Source organism: Micromys minutus, assembly GCF_963924665.1.
Source record: "Micromys minutus genome assembly, chromosome: 24".
NCBI classification, from domain to species: domain Eukaryota; kingdom Metazoa; phylum Chordata; class Mammalia; order Rodentia; family Muridae; genus Micromys; species Micromys minutus.
In genome coordinates, this window is record NC_137959.1 from 49,713,808 (window position 1) to 49,729,379 (window position 15,572).

Here is a 15,572-nt window from a genome sequence, read left to right on the forward strand (position 1 = left end):
TGCTGACTATGCACTTGTCCCACATTCACCAGAACAGATTACATCAGCTCCTGCATATAATATATATATATATATATATATATATATATATATGTATGTACTTTTTATTGGATGAAGTAGTCACTATTCTATCAAAATTAAACATTTATTCAATGCACTAGCTCTCTTTGGCCACAGCATGCTCTCCAATTTGAATCGCTACACAATAAATATTAATAACACAAGATGTGGTATGCCTTCCCTTCTGCCAGACACCTCCATCAACCTAGGAACTGCCCACGTGAATAACATAATACTGCAAGTTAACCTCAGCGTTTCCTAAAGAGCTTGGCTTCTGAAAGCTTAAGTGCTGTTCCCTCACTGAATGCTGAAACCCAGAACTGGATCAAAACTGCTTCTCTCTGTGCAACGCATGCCCTTGCTTCCTCACAAATGAAGCAGCACAAGATTCAGGACAGAAAAGACTCCTTTAAAGAAGTTCACATGCTGCTTCCCAACTCTTGCTTCTGTGTAGTAGAAAAATCCAGGCTTCTCACAGCAGCTTCTAGTCTTACCAGCTTTCTTAACATTGCTGCTTTGAGTGACCCAGAGGTTATCAGTGGGCCTGAATCAGTGCTCTGTACAGATGCCTAGCCTTTGTCTTCCACACAGAGTGAACAGTGTGAATGTCCCATGAAACACAAGCCTTTCAGACCAGCGATGGGCAGCAGTGGGTGGCTCTTGGAGTAGAAATGTTTTTCCTATTTGATTTACTTAATTGAGCTAATGGCTTCTGTGATCAGCTCAATAGCCCAGTAGCTAAGACATCATTAGTTCTCTCGACTAACACAATAATGACCCTTAAATTGTCTCCAGCATTTCCAATTACCTTTGAAAACATGCCGAATGTCAAAAACCCTAATAGAAAACATACATGATAGGATGTTTGTGGAAAGTTGCCTCTTACATTAGTAGCTTTCATAAATTCTTTTAAGTGTCAAGGAAAATGGTGAGACAATTTACAAACAGTAAAGAAACTCAGAGAAACTCTCATCTCTACATCTGAATACTAGAGTATTCAGATTTTCTCTAGCTAAAACATGACCATTTTTATGATTGAGAAATCCAAGTTACATGGGAATTACCTTGCAAAGATAGCAACAGGCCAACAAATGGTAGCCAAGTTAAAACATCCCCTCACCTTTTTCCTGTTGTGAAGTATAATTTTTACACTAGCCCATTTTTTAAAAAAGATTTATTTATTACATATGTACACTGTCTCTGTCTTCAGACACACCAAAAGAGAGCATCAGATCCCATTACAGATCATTGTGAGCCATTATGTGGTTGCTGGGAATTGAACTCAGGTCCTCTGAAAGAACAGTCAGTGCTCTTAACTGCTGAGCCATCTCTCCAGCCCCAGATAACCAATTAAAAATAAGCTGTTCTTCACATAGGCACAGGAGAAAATTTCCTGAACAGAACACCAATGGCTCGTGCTCTAAGGTTTGACAAATGGGACTTAATGAGATTGCAAAGTTTCTGTAAGGCTAAAGATACTGTCAAGAAAACAAAACTGCAGCCAACAGAGTGGGAGAAGATCTTCACCAACCCCATATCAGATAGAGGACTAATATCCAAGGTATACAAAGAACTCAAGAATCTAGACACCAGAGAATCAAACAACCCTATTAAAAATGGGGTACAGAGCTAAACAAAAAATTCTCAATTGAGGAATATCAAATTGCTGAGAAGCATCTAAGGAAGTGCTGGACATCATTAGCCATCAGGGAAATGCAAATCAAAACAACACTGAGATTCCACCTCACACCAGATTGGCCAAGATCAGAAGTTCAGATGACAGCAGATGCTGGCAAGGATGTGGAGAAAGAGGAATACTTCTCCACTGTTGGTGGGGTTGTAAACTAGTACAAGCACTCTGGAAATCAGTCTGGTGGTTCCTCAGAAAATTGGACATAGTACTACCTGAACACCCAGCTATTCCACTTCTGGGCATTTACCCCAGAGACGCTCCAACATACAACAAAGCACCACAATGTTCATAGCAGCCCTATTTATAATAGCCAGAAGCTGGAAAGAACCCAGATGTCCTTCAGTAGATGAATGGATACAGAAATTGTGATACATTTACACAATGGAGTACTACTCAGCTATCAGAAACAATGACCTTATGAAATTCTTAAGAAAATGGATGCATCTAGAGAATATCATCCTGAGTGAGATAACCCAGTCACAAAAGAACAGACATAATATGCAGTCACTGATAATTGGATACTAACCCTAGAAATTTTTGAACACCCCAGAAACAACTCACAGACTGTGAAATTCAAGAAAAAAAAAAGATTATTTTTACTCCTTACACACCATGAAAACTTTGACTAATTCCAGGTTACATCCTGTTTTACAGGTACTTTATGCTCATTGTAACTAGTAAGATCTTAATGCACACTATCAAACCTTAAAAAAAAAAAGCCAAGCAATGACAAAAATGTATCCGTATACTTTTATGCAAAAATGCTTAAAATTTGTACATTTATCTTTGTTTTTTTCAAAATAAAGTTCTTCAATAAAAAAATAAAAATAAGCTGTTCTTAAGGGATACTTAAAGAAACTTGAAATTTAAGCTGCATAAGCCTCCAACCTCCTTTTTTTTTTTTCCTTTCTGTTTTTTGTCTGTCTGGTTGTTGCTGCAGCTGCTGCTGCTGTTTCCCTCCACACACCACTCCTCCTGACCCCAGTTTTCACAGGCATTATGATATCTAATCTTTGCCTGTCAGCTTCACTAAATTTAGAATCTCCTAAAAGACACATTTCTAAGCAAGTCTATGAGGGCATTGTAGGGGACCTTGGAGTTGTCTCAAGATACCCCAATATGGAGTTCTCAGCACAAAAGAGACTTGTTTACCCCAGAAAGACATAAGGCATGTATAAGGGGAAAAGGCAGGAGATACAGGTTGAGGGAGAAGAGCAAGGGAACCAGGAAGAGGGGGAAAGGAGTATTTGTCCTGGAACATAAAGGACTGCTTCTGGATAGACAGGAGACAGATGTGGCCTGTGGGCAAATGGTGGCTTATAAAGATAAAATGGGAAACTATGTTAGGATGAATGAGGTGTTTAATTTTTTTTTCTATAAATGTATATTTATTTATTTATTTTAACAACTTTATTTTACAAATCAAAGATAAATGTACAGATTTTAAGCATTTTTTGCATAAAATTGTACAATACATTTTTGTCAGTACTTTTTTTTCAGATTTTAAAATTTTTACATAAAACTGTATGAATATATTTTTTAGTCAGTATTTGATATTTTTAAAGTTTTGATAGTATGCATTGAAAACTTAATAGTTACAATGAGCATAAAGTACATGTAAAACAAAATGTAACATGGAAATAGTCAAAGTTTTCTTATTGTATAGAAATTTTTTTGTTTTGTTTTGTTTTGTTTTCTTTATTTCTTGGACTTCATACAGTCTGTGGGTTGTTTCTGGGGCAGTGCGAGCCTCTGGGGTTAGCATCCCACTATCAGTGACTGCATATTATGTCTGTTCTTTTGTGACTGGGTTATCTCACTCAGAATGATATTCTCTAGATGCAGCCATTTTCTTAAGAATTTGGTCAAGTCATTGTTTCTGGTGGCTGAGTAGTATTCCATTGTGTAAATGTACCACAATTTTTGTATCCATTCATCTTCTGAAGGACATCTGGGTTCTTTCCAGCTTCTGGCTATTATAAATAGAGCTGCTATGAACATTGTAGTGCATATATCTTTGTTGTGTACTAAGGTGTCTCTGGGGTATATGCCCAGAAGTGGAATAGCTGGGTCTTCAGGTAGTATTATGTCCAATTTTCTGAGGTATCGCCAGACTGATTTCCAGAGTGGTTGTATTAGTTTGCAACCCCACCAACAGTGGAGAAGTGTTCCTCTTTCTCCGCAACCTCGCCAGCATCTGTTGTCATCTGAGCTTTGGATCTTGGCCAATCTGACTGGTGTGAGGTGGCATCTCAGGGTTGTTTTGATTTGCATTTCCCTGATGGCTAAGGATGTCCAGCACTTTCTCAGATGTTTCTAAGCCATTCGATATTCCTCAACTGAGATTGTTTTCTTTAGCTCTGTACCCCATTTTTAATAGGGTTATTTAATTCTCTGGTGTCTAGCTTTTTGAGTTCTTTGTATGCCTTAGATATTAGGCCTCTATCTGATGTGGAGTTGGTAAAAATCTTTTCCCATTCTGTTGGCTGCCGTTTTGTTTTCTTGACAATGTCCTTAGCCTTACAGAAACTTTGCAATCTCATTAAGTCCCATTTGTTAATCTTTGACCTTAGAGCTTGAACTATTGGTGTTTTGTTCAGAAAATTTTCTCCTGTGCCTATATGTTCTAAAGTTTTCTCTACTTTCTCATCTAATAGTTTCAGTGTATCTGGTTTAATGTGGAGATCTTTGATCCACTTACACTTGAGCTTTGTACAAGGAGATAAGAAAGGGTCTATTTTCATTCTTTTGCATGTTGAGTGCCAGTTGGACCAGCACCATTTGTTGAATAGGCTGTTCTTTTTCCATTGAATGTTTACTGCTCCTTTGTCAAAAATCAGGTGACCATATACATGAGGGCTCATTTCTGGATCTTCTATTCTATTCCATTGATCCACATGCCTATTTCTGTACCAGTACCATGCAGTTTTCAGCACAATTGCCTTGTAATATAGCTTGAGGTCATGGATAGTGATTTCCGCAGATTTTTTTTGTTGTTGAGGATGGATTTCGCTATTCTAGGTCTTTTGTTATTCCATATGAAATTGCACATTGATCTTCCAATTCCATGAAGAACTGGGTTGGAATTTTGATGGGGATTGCATTGAATTTGTAGATTGCTTTTGGTAGGATGGCCATTTTTAAGATGTTGATTTTTCCAATCCATGAGCATGGGAGATCTTTCCATTTTCTGAGATCCTCCTCAATTTCTTTCTTTAGAGGTTTGAAGTTCTTGTCATACAGGTCCTTCACTTGCTTAGTTAGAGTCACACCAAGGTATTTCATAGTTTTTGTAACGATTGTGAAGGGTACGTTTTCCCTAATTTCTTTCTCCACATGTTTGTCCTTTGAGTACAGGAAGGCTACTGATTTGTTTGAGTTAATTTTGTATCCAGCCACTTTGCTGAACTTGTTTATCAGCTGTAGGAGTTCTCTGGTGGAGTTTTTGGGGTCACTTAAGTACACTATCTTGTCATCGGCAAAGAGTGATGTTTTTATCACTTCCTTTCTGATTTGTATCCCCTTGATCTCCTTTTGCTGTCTAATTGCTCCAGCCAGGACTTCCAGTACTATGTTGAATAGGTAGGGGGAGAGTGGGCAGCCTTGTCGAGTCCCTGATTTTAGTGGGATTGCTTCAAGTTTCCCACCGTTAAGTTTGATGTTGGCTGTTGGTTTGCTGTATATTGCTTTTATTATGTTTAAGTATGGACCTTGGATTCCTGTTCTTTCCAGGACTTTTAACATGAAGGGGTGTTGAATTTTGTCGAATGCTTTCTCAGCATCTAGTGAGATGACCATGTGATTTTGTTCTTTGAGTTTGTTTATATGGTGGATTACGTTGATGGATTTCCTTATATTAAACCATCCCTGCATCCCAGGGATAAAGCCTACTTGTTCATGATGAATGATTGTTTTGATGTGTTCTTGCATTCGGTTTGCAAGGATTTTGTTGAGTATTTTTGCGTCAATGTTCATAAGTGAGATTTGTCTGAAGTTCTCTTTCCTTGTAGGGTCTTTGTGTGGTTTAGGGATGAGGGTTATTGTAGCCTCAAAAAATGAGTTAGGTAGTATTCCATCTGATTCTATCTTTTGGAATAGTTTGGAGAGTATTTTTGTTATATCCGCAATAAATGTCTGATAAAATTCTGCACTGAACCCGTCTGGACCTGGGCTTTTTTTGGTTGGGAGGCTTTTGATGACTTCTTCTATTTCTTTAGGTGTTATAGGGTTATTTAGATGGTTTACTTGGTCCTGGTTTAACTTTGGGATCTTGTATCTGTCTAGGAATTCGTCCATTTCCTCCAGATTTTCCAGTTTTGTGCAGTATAAGTTTTTGTAGTAGGATCTGATGATTTCTTGAATTTCCTCAGTTTCAGTTGTTATGTCTCCACTTTCCTTTCTGATTTTGTTAATTTGTATACTCTCTTTGCCCTCTAGTTAGTCTGGCTAGGGGTTTATCAATCTTGTTGATTTTCTCAAAGAACCCACTCTTGGTTTTGTTGATTTTTTCAGTGGTTCTCTTTGTTTCTATTTGGTCTATTTCTGCCCTAATTTTGATTATTTATTGCCGTCTACTCTTCTTGGGTATATCTGCTTCCTTCTGTTCTAGGGCTTTTAGCTGTGCTGTCAGGTTGCTTATGTAAGCTCTCTCCAGTTTCTTTTTAGAAGCAGTTAGGGCTATGAGTTTTCCTCTCAGTACTGCTTTCATTGCATCCCATAGGTTTGGGTATGTTGTGTTTTCATTTTCGTTGAATTCTAGAAAGTCCATAATTTCTTTCTTCATTTTTTCTTTGACCCTGCTATCGTTTAACAGAGCGTTGTTTAGTTTCCATGTTTATGTGGGCTTTTTGTTGTCTTTGTTTTCGTTAAAGACCATCCATAGACCATGGTGATCTGAGAGGATGCATGGGAATATTTCAATCTTCTTATATCGATTGAGGCTAGTTCTGTGTCCAATCATGTGGTCAATTTTCGAGAAGGTGCCACAGGGTGCCGAGAAGAAGGGGTATTCTTTTACTTTAGGATGATATATATCTATTGTATATATATTGTATATATCTATTAATTCTGGTTGGTTCAAAGTCTCTGCTAGTTTTGCAGTGTCCTTGTTCAGTTTCTGTTTCTATGATCTGTCCATTGGAGAGAGTGGGGTATTTAAGTCTCCCACTATTAATGTGTGGGGTGAAATGTATTTTTTGAGCTTTAGTAGGGTTTCTTTTATGAATGTGGGTGCTTTTTTATTTGGAGCATATATGTTAAGAATTGAGAGTTCCTACTGACAGATTTCCCTGGTAATGAGTAAAAAGTGTCCTTCCTTATCTTTTTTGATAACTTTTGGTTGGAAATTTATTTTATTCGATATTAGAATAGCCATTCCAGCTTGCTTCTTGGGGCTGTTTGCTTGGAAGTTTTTTTCCCACCCTTTTACTCTGAGATAGTGTCTGTCTTTGTCTCTGAGATGAGTTTCCTGTATGCAGCAAAAGGCTGGATTTTGTTTATGTATCCAGTCTGATAGCCTATGTCTCTTTATTGGGGAGTTGAGTCCATTTATGTTAATAGATATCAAGAAATAGTTATTTCTGTTTCCTACCATTATTGCTTTTGTGGGTTGAGTTGTGTCTGTGTCTTTTTCTTCTTTTAGTTTTCTTGTTTAGGAGTTTTCTTGTTTTCACTAGGCTGTATTTCCCCTCATTGTATTGGGTTTTCTACCTATAATTCATTGTAGTGCTGGGTTTGTGATCAGATATTGTGTAAATTTTGATTTGTCTTGAAATATCTTTATCTCTCCATCTATGGTGATTGATAGTTTTGCTGGGTGTAGCAGCTTGGGCTGGCACTTGTGCTCTCTTAGGGTCTGCATGATGTCTGTCCAGGCTCTTCTAGCTTTCATAGTCTCTGTTGAAAAATCGAGTGTGATTCTGATTAGCCTGCCTTTTATGTTACCTGACCTTTTTTCCCTTACTGCTTTTAGTATTCTTTCTTTGCTTTGGGCACTTGGTGTTTTGACTATTATGTGTCAGAAGGTATTTCTTTTCTGGTCCAACCTATTTGGGGTTCTGAAGGCTTCTTTTATGCTCGTGGTCATCTCATTCTTAAGGGTAGGGAAGTTTTCTTCTACGATTTTGTTGAAGATATTTACTGTGCCTCTTAGTTGATACTCTTCTCCCTCTTCTATTCCTATTATCCTTAGGTTCGATCTTCTCATTGTGTCTTGGATTTCCTGGACATTTTGGGTTAGGAGCTTTTTGTTTTTTGCATCTTCTCTGGCTGTTTTGTCTATGTTTACAATGTTGTCTTCTGCCCCTGAGATTCTCTCTTCCATCTCTTGTAATCTACTGGAAATGCTTGCTTCTTTGACTCCTGATTTCTTTTTTTGGTGTTCTGCCTGTAGGGTTATCTCTTTTAGTGTTTTCCTTATTGTGTCAATTTCCGTTTTAATTTCCCTCTTCCATTCCTTCATTTCTTTGGTTCTGTTTTCCTCTAGTTCTTTGAGTTCTTTGAGTGTTTTTCTTGTTTCTTCTTTAAAAGCTTCTGAATCTTTTTTGCTTTTCCTCCTGTTCTTGTTTAAGTATCTCTATCAGCATCTTGAGGTATGATTTCAGGTCTGCGTCTTCTTTTTCTGGAGTGTTTGGAATTCTGATGTTTGCTGATATGGGAGAGCTGGGTTCTGGTGATGCCTGGTTGTCTTGGTTTCCTTGGGATATACTCTTTTGCTTTCCTTTTGCCATTTTGTTGTCAGTGATATGTTCTCGCCTTTCCCTTGTATCTGGTCTGAGTCCCTGGATCTCCACTGGTCCAGGTGGCAGATGGGCCCTGCCCTGTTCTATGCCTCAGAGTCGCCGGGTGGGAACAGAGGTTCCAAAATTCTGTTTCTGGTCCCAGGATCAGGCTTGTCGGAGGGTGCGCCCCGCATGCGCACTCCACAGAGATCTCTCTGCTCCCCGGCCGCCCAGATCTCCCACTCACCAGTCTCTCAACCTTAGGAGCTGGCAGTCAGCATGGCAGATGGGCCAGGCTCTGCTCTGCACCCTGAAGTCACCGCCGGGTGGAAACAGAAGTTCCAAAGTTCTGTTCCTGGTCCCTGGATCAGGCAGGTCGGAGGGCGCGCTCCGCATGCTCACTCCGCAGAGATCTCTGCTCCCTGGCCGCCCAAATTTCCCACTCACCAGTTTCTCAACCCCTAGGGGCTGAGGTGTTTAATTTTAATTGGGCATCTTAATTAGGTGAGCCAAAGGTGGCTTTCGATTCCCGGACTTCAATACTTTGCTAGCTAGATGTTGATTGTCTTCCTCAGGAGAAGCAGGTGGTTAAATAAGGGCATAGATCTTAGGGGCCAGCTTTATGAATGTAATGTAACAGCTTTTTAGCAAGACCTGCCAGAGCCATGCTTGCCACATTTTAGCTGGCTGGTATTCCTTCAGGCATTTTCAGGAATGACTAACTATGGGGGTCGGGGGAGAGGGGGTAGAAGACCCAAGCTTAACTTGAATGGTGCCATTTCATGGGTTAGATATACAATTAAATGTAAGAAATGAGAAGACCTTGTGCATGTTAGCATTCCCCTGTCTCAGTTTCCTGATTCCCCAACATGCTTTTCTTCCATGAGAGACTGTCTCATCAAACTGAAATGAAATAAACCCTCCCTCTCTTATGCTGTGTCTTGTCAGGCATTTGACATGAGCATAATTCCCTGAAGGGCCACTCACAGATCCACAAAGTACCTGCTAGCAATGGGGAAGGGACATGGAACATAAACAAGACCAAGACTCTGCTCAAGGTCTCTTAGCTTGATGGAAGTGCTGTGTTGGATAACATAAGACAGTGAGGGTAGAGGGTTTGAGTGAAAGTAGATGTAGAAATAGTCCATGAGATGAATTTACAGGTCCCTCCCATTAGGTCCTACAGTTAATGTTGGGATAAAGTCTAGACTTCCACAGAGGCCCAGTTACTCATCAGAACTTCCAGATTGTGGTAAATCATATGGTTTTATGTTTCCTCACTGTAGTCAGTGTGGAGAATAATGCATTTTAGTAAGTGATTCATAGGAGAGTGGCCAATTGAACCTAATCTGACTTTAACTCACAACAGGGAAAACTCATTGCCACAGTGTCTAGAAGAGCTGTCACTTGCCCATCTCCATCTCTGCCCTACATCACAGTCTCTGGGAGTCTAATAGCTGTTCTGAGCAGCACACATAATTATTTATCTTTGCATATCATTGCCTGCTGTGGACATCTGACACATTAAAAGTACCTGAGAAATGTGGGAGACATGAATGAAAAACAAATGATTGGGAGATGGTAGGCATTTCTATAAAAAAGTGTCAGCTCTTGAGTGTATAGAAACCCTGAAGGAACTTCTCAATGATCTCTCTCCATCCAGGAAGTTCAAATCAACTCTCTGGCCCCAAGACTATAAGGGCTATTCCCAGAGCATGCTCAGTCCATTATACTTCAGGCAAAGGCCTGCATACAAAAGGGTCTGAGCAAAAAACAGGCTCTTCTACCCCAATCTCCACCCTCACCAAGGACTGAAGACAGTGGCTCTCTAGGTACCCTCTACTGGTTTTCCAGGGAGCCTTCAGGTCTTTATGACAGATGAGGACATGATGTCCAGCCCTGTGGACTAAGCAGCTACCAGATTCTCAACCTCCCCAGTATGCAGCCACTGTTGGACTATGCAGCCATATCATGCAAACCAGTTTAAGAGACCCCCCCTATAGCACTTATTCATTTGATTTGTTCTCTCATCCCTAGAAAAGCCCAAAATACTCTGGCACCTGCTGGCTGAGCCTCCTTGTAAAAACCCCATCTTTCCCACCGCTACTATCTGAGGCATTCTCAAATCCAGAGGCCCTCCTCTGCAGGAAGACTTCCTAGGCTGAAGAAGCACCCCACAGGCTGATCAGGATCCTGTTCTTGACTATAGAATCTAGTTGTCAAGATAGTTGTTAAAATGTGAGCCTTTTCTCCAGATCACCCAAGCAACAAATCAAAAAAAGGGGGAAAAATGGATCTGTCAGAGTCTGGCCCTTGTTTGGTGATTGACTCAAATCTTATGACTATTTATCAAGTAATTTTATTTTCTTGGAAAGCATAGTTGATAGTTTTCCTTTCTCTTCATTTAATATTAATTTTAAAGTTACATTCAGCACAATTAACATTGTGGGTTCAGCTATCTGAATTGGAACTGAGGTTTAGAGCCCTGGTCCTCTCCCTCAATCCAGACATAGAGGAGACCTTGCCTTATTCCCTCACACACTCCTTCAGCTTGTGGTCACATCACTAAGTACTATAACAAAATTAGATTCTCAACAAAGTTAGTATAACTATAGTCCTTGTTCTATATTTTAACATTAGAGAAATACTATTAACATTTTAACATTAATAGAAACACTAATAGAAACATTTTAACTCTAATAGAAACACTAATAACATTTTAATATTAGAGAAACAATATTAATTTTAGATTTCAATATTTTTCAAATACCAGAATGGTTGCAAGACTTTCTGTCTGTCTGTCTGTTTATCAAGCCAACCCTTACTAACTGGGGAATTATCTCAGTAGTAGAGTGCTTACTTTGAATGTATAAGGTTGTAGTTTCAATTCCTGGTGGTGGCAAAATAAAATTTAATAAAACTAAGACTCTTTGCATACATTAATTATTTACATTTTGCCTTATTTATTGTTATTATTGCCTTATTCATTATCCTTTTTCTTAATAGATACAGATAGGTGGTAAGTTGATAGGTAAACAGAAGATAGAATGGTAGATGTTAGCTAGGAAGATAGATAAATAGATAGATGATAGATAGATACATAGATAGATAGATGATAGATAGATAGATACATAGATACATAGATGTAGATGACTGACATGTAGATGATTAGCAGATAGACTTTTTCCCCTGTGTCATTGAAGACTAAGTGGTGGCATCATGTATCTTTGCCAGTCATGGTACATTGTTTCCCAAGAGCAGAGTGCATGTACATACTTAGCCTCAGGACAGTTGTTGAAGGAGCATAATCTTCTTATCATGCCATCACCTCCTCCACAGTACAAGCTTGGGTTTCCTTGGCTTTATGCCTTTTGTAGCTATGTGATCCACCTCATTCTCATCACACCTCTTCAGTCCTCTGAATCTGAAACAATGCCTTTACTCTATCTCTCCTGACTTTGACCTTTGGAAGTGTTCTAGTTTGTCTTTCTGCTCATTTTCTCTGATGTTTCTTCCCGCTTAAATGGTCATGAACTTTGGCAGGATCTCACAGAAGTGACTAGGTTTTTCCAAGGAACCCTCTTGGGAGTCTTTAGATGCCAGCTTGTCCAAATATCACTGACGTTAACTTTTCAAAAAATCAGTTAAAGGACATCTTCCAGGCTTAGCCACCAAAATGTAGTCTCTTTCTGAAGGACAAGCTTCCAGGAACTCCAGACCTCATGCCCAGGTTGGGCTAATGACTGTTGGCCCTGTCATCCGGGGTGTATTGCCGATTTTCTGCCTGGGAGCCACACAGCCTTGGCTCTCCAGCTCCTGTTCTTGCTGTTTTGGTCTGAGAGTCTAATAAATGCTAGGTAGCAATGAGAATCTCCCAGCAACTGCCTGCTGGCCACCCTGGCTTTTTTGAATTCCTGTGGTACCCAAATGAACCAGTGCTGACCAACTTTGTGGGTGGGAAGGGAGAAATTGGCACCATAGCTTGCACTCATCTTTGCTGGGAAAAGTCCATCCCTTCTCATTCTTGCAACTCTCAGATGCTTTTGTAGGACGAGTTTCAGCTGAACAGCCATTCAGGGCATTTCAATTCCCTGGGCATTTTCCTGCTCTGGACCTGGGTCATGGCTGTGGTGTGAAGGGAGCAGAGCATGCAGGAGTCTCAGAGACAAGGGATCAATATCTTATTTCTATATTTAGAGCCCCACTATAATGCAGCCCTGACAAAAGCCAGCATCCATTAAGACAAAAGAATAAATGAAAGAACAGAAGAATGAAAATTAGAGGAGTATGTGATGAAAAATAAGCCAGCCTCAGAAAGAAAAATGTCATGTCTTCTTCTGCACACATGTACTCTCTCTCTCTCTCTCTCTCTCTCTCTCTCTCTCTCTCTCTCTCTCTTTCTTGCTCTGTGTGTGTCTGCCTGTCTGTCTGTCTCTGTCTCTTCACACACACACACATACACACGCATACAAATCTTCACCATCATCATCACCATCATCATCATCATCATCATCATCATCATCATCATCATTATCATCAACCTAACATGAAAGCAGACAGAAAATGGGGAGACAAAGTGTATGACATATGTGTCTAAAATTTTCCTCATGAAACCCATGACCTTGTATGCTGTATTGAAAACTGAGAAAAGAGAAGGTAGAAGGAAAGGAAGTAGGGAAGGGAAGGTGAAGAACAGAGGGAATGAGGGAAAGGAGAACACTTACCACGATTTTCTAAGCCCAGTCATGTTGACAAGCCAAATCTGCAGTCCAGAATTCTATATTACACTGAAGCAAGAGGGTTCATCCTGATGCCCAACATTCTCCAAAGAAAAGGGAGAAGCAGATGCGAAAGGAGTCACTGGTTGGTAAAGAACTAGCCCATGCCTGACAGAGAGCTGGCTTCTTTTTATTTGACCTTGGAGTTTAGAGGCTACCTGATGGCCCATCCCCTGGTACTGATTGACTAGTGTACAGTTTCAGTGGCCTTTTCTGAAGGATTGGCCTCAGCTCTGCAGCAGCAAAGCAGTAGGTAGTTGGAGCCATGGACAAGTGCAGGGCAAATGACAGGGTGACCTCCTAAGACACTCCATGGCTGACCCCTCCCCTTCCATCTCTTTCTCTTCTTCCCATAAATTTCTTCTTCTCTCCTTCTCTCCCCCTGTCTCACTTCCCATCACTCTCCCTTTACCCCCACCTTCTCTCTTCTTCCCTACCCTCAGCCTACACCACACACACACACACACACACACACACACAAACACACACAATACACACGTACACATATGATCGATCACACACATCGATCACTTTTCTTCCCTCTGAGCTCTATCTTGTTTTCCGGTCTGTATAATGACATGAGTTACTTGAGCATTTGAGGATCAGATAAGACATGGAGAGTGTCCGGTGACTTACACCTTGTAGTGCTTCATTCTGTACTTCATTTCTGAGCCCTGCCCCTTCTAGACATCAAACATAGGCTACCACCATAGCCATATTTCTAGCCCCAAATCTTTGTTCAAGTGACTCCTCCAAGGATCTCTATCCTTCCTCCTTTTTTTTTTTTTTTCTTGCCGCTGTTCTTCCTCCTTCTTTGAGTCTTTGAGACAGGATCTCAAGCAGCCTTGAGCTCACTATGTTTGGAAGGATGACCTTAAACTTGTAATCCTTCTGCTTCAGCCTTTCCAGTGCGGGGATTAGGAGTGAATGCCTTCATTAGACAGGCACTGTGCCAGGTGAGCATTATCTTCAGCCCAACTTTTAAGAAACATCTCTTGACTTCTACAATCCCTGCTCAGTTCCTACTTTGAGCTCCATCAACCCATCATTTTTGTTTACTTGCAGTGCTCTTCCTGGGATCATCTGTTCAGCTGTGCTGCCTTTGAGATAGACTGCAATATTCTGAGAGCTGGAACTACGCTTCATACTTAGCTCTTCCCAGTGTGCTTTACAGTAACTCCCTTCAGACTATAGATACACAACATTGACAGGTAGATTGGGATATTTTTGTTTTGTTTTTCCTGAAATGTTTTCTCAATAGCTTCTGAAAGCAGGTTTCTACAATGGAATGGATGAGGATTTGTCTGCATAGTTTGTTTACTGTGTCTGAGTGCTGACCTGCCAAGGCAGTGACGTAGTCCTCCTTTGTCTCATTGAAGGGTTCTGGACATATGACGTTTTCTGCCCACTGATTTTTGTGAACCTGTATAAAAAAAGCACAAAGTTTGTGTGTGTTATGGGAGATTCTCCTTTCCCTCCAGGAACATATACCCATGCTGTGTTTGCCTATGGGCTCTCTCCAAGGTGCATTCAACCACAGCTGCAAGGCTCTGATCGGTGACCTAAGCTGTCCCCCAAAGAAATGGTGGGGATCCAAGGCAGTGTTTGCAGCTCCTCACCCTTTTCTGGAAGCCCTTCAGGCTGTGCTTTACAAATGAGATTTTAAGCGGCATCACCTGAAGATAGATTTCTGTGCTCAGCCAGATATTAGCAGTACATGGTTGGGTTGTATGAAATGGAAGTTTAGTGAGGTTATTCCCCCCCTCCACCTTAGGCTAATTATTAAAGAAAGTGTTTGCAGGCCTACAGACTCTCATAATTCATCCTGACTCATGCTTCTCTAGAGTCAGGCTTATAGAGCTCCATCTGTAATGCTGTGATCATTGCCAGAGGAACGTGGTAGGACTGAGTCATACTCCCCCATCTGTGATGGCGTGGGACCCTTGCTAGAGGAATGTGGAAAAACTGAGTCACAGCCCGATACTCCCCCATGTGTGATGGCAGGAGCATAGCTGACGAACGTAGTGGAACCAAGTCATCGATCCACGGTACAGATGAACTCGGGGAGCTCCATTCAGAAACAAGTCTGATCTTCTCTTCCTCACTGAGATAGAGTTACATATCCCAAGTCCTCCCTTGTGCAAGGCAACCACAATAGCCATGTGTTCTTGTTTGCTTTTCACTGCTAACACACTTAGGGAGGGAAGGGTTTATTTGTCTTACTCATCTCAATCACAGTCCACTATAAAGAGAAGCTAGGACAGGAACTCTAGCAAGAACTGCAGCAGAGACCATGGAGAAACACTGGCTTGTTTTCTAAGG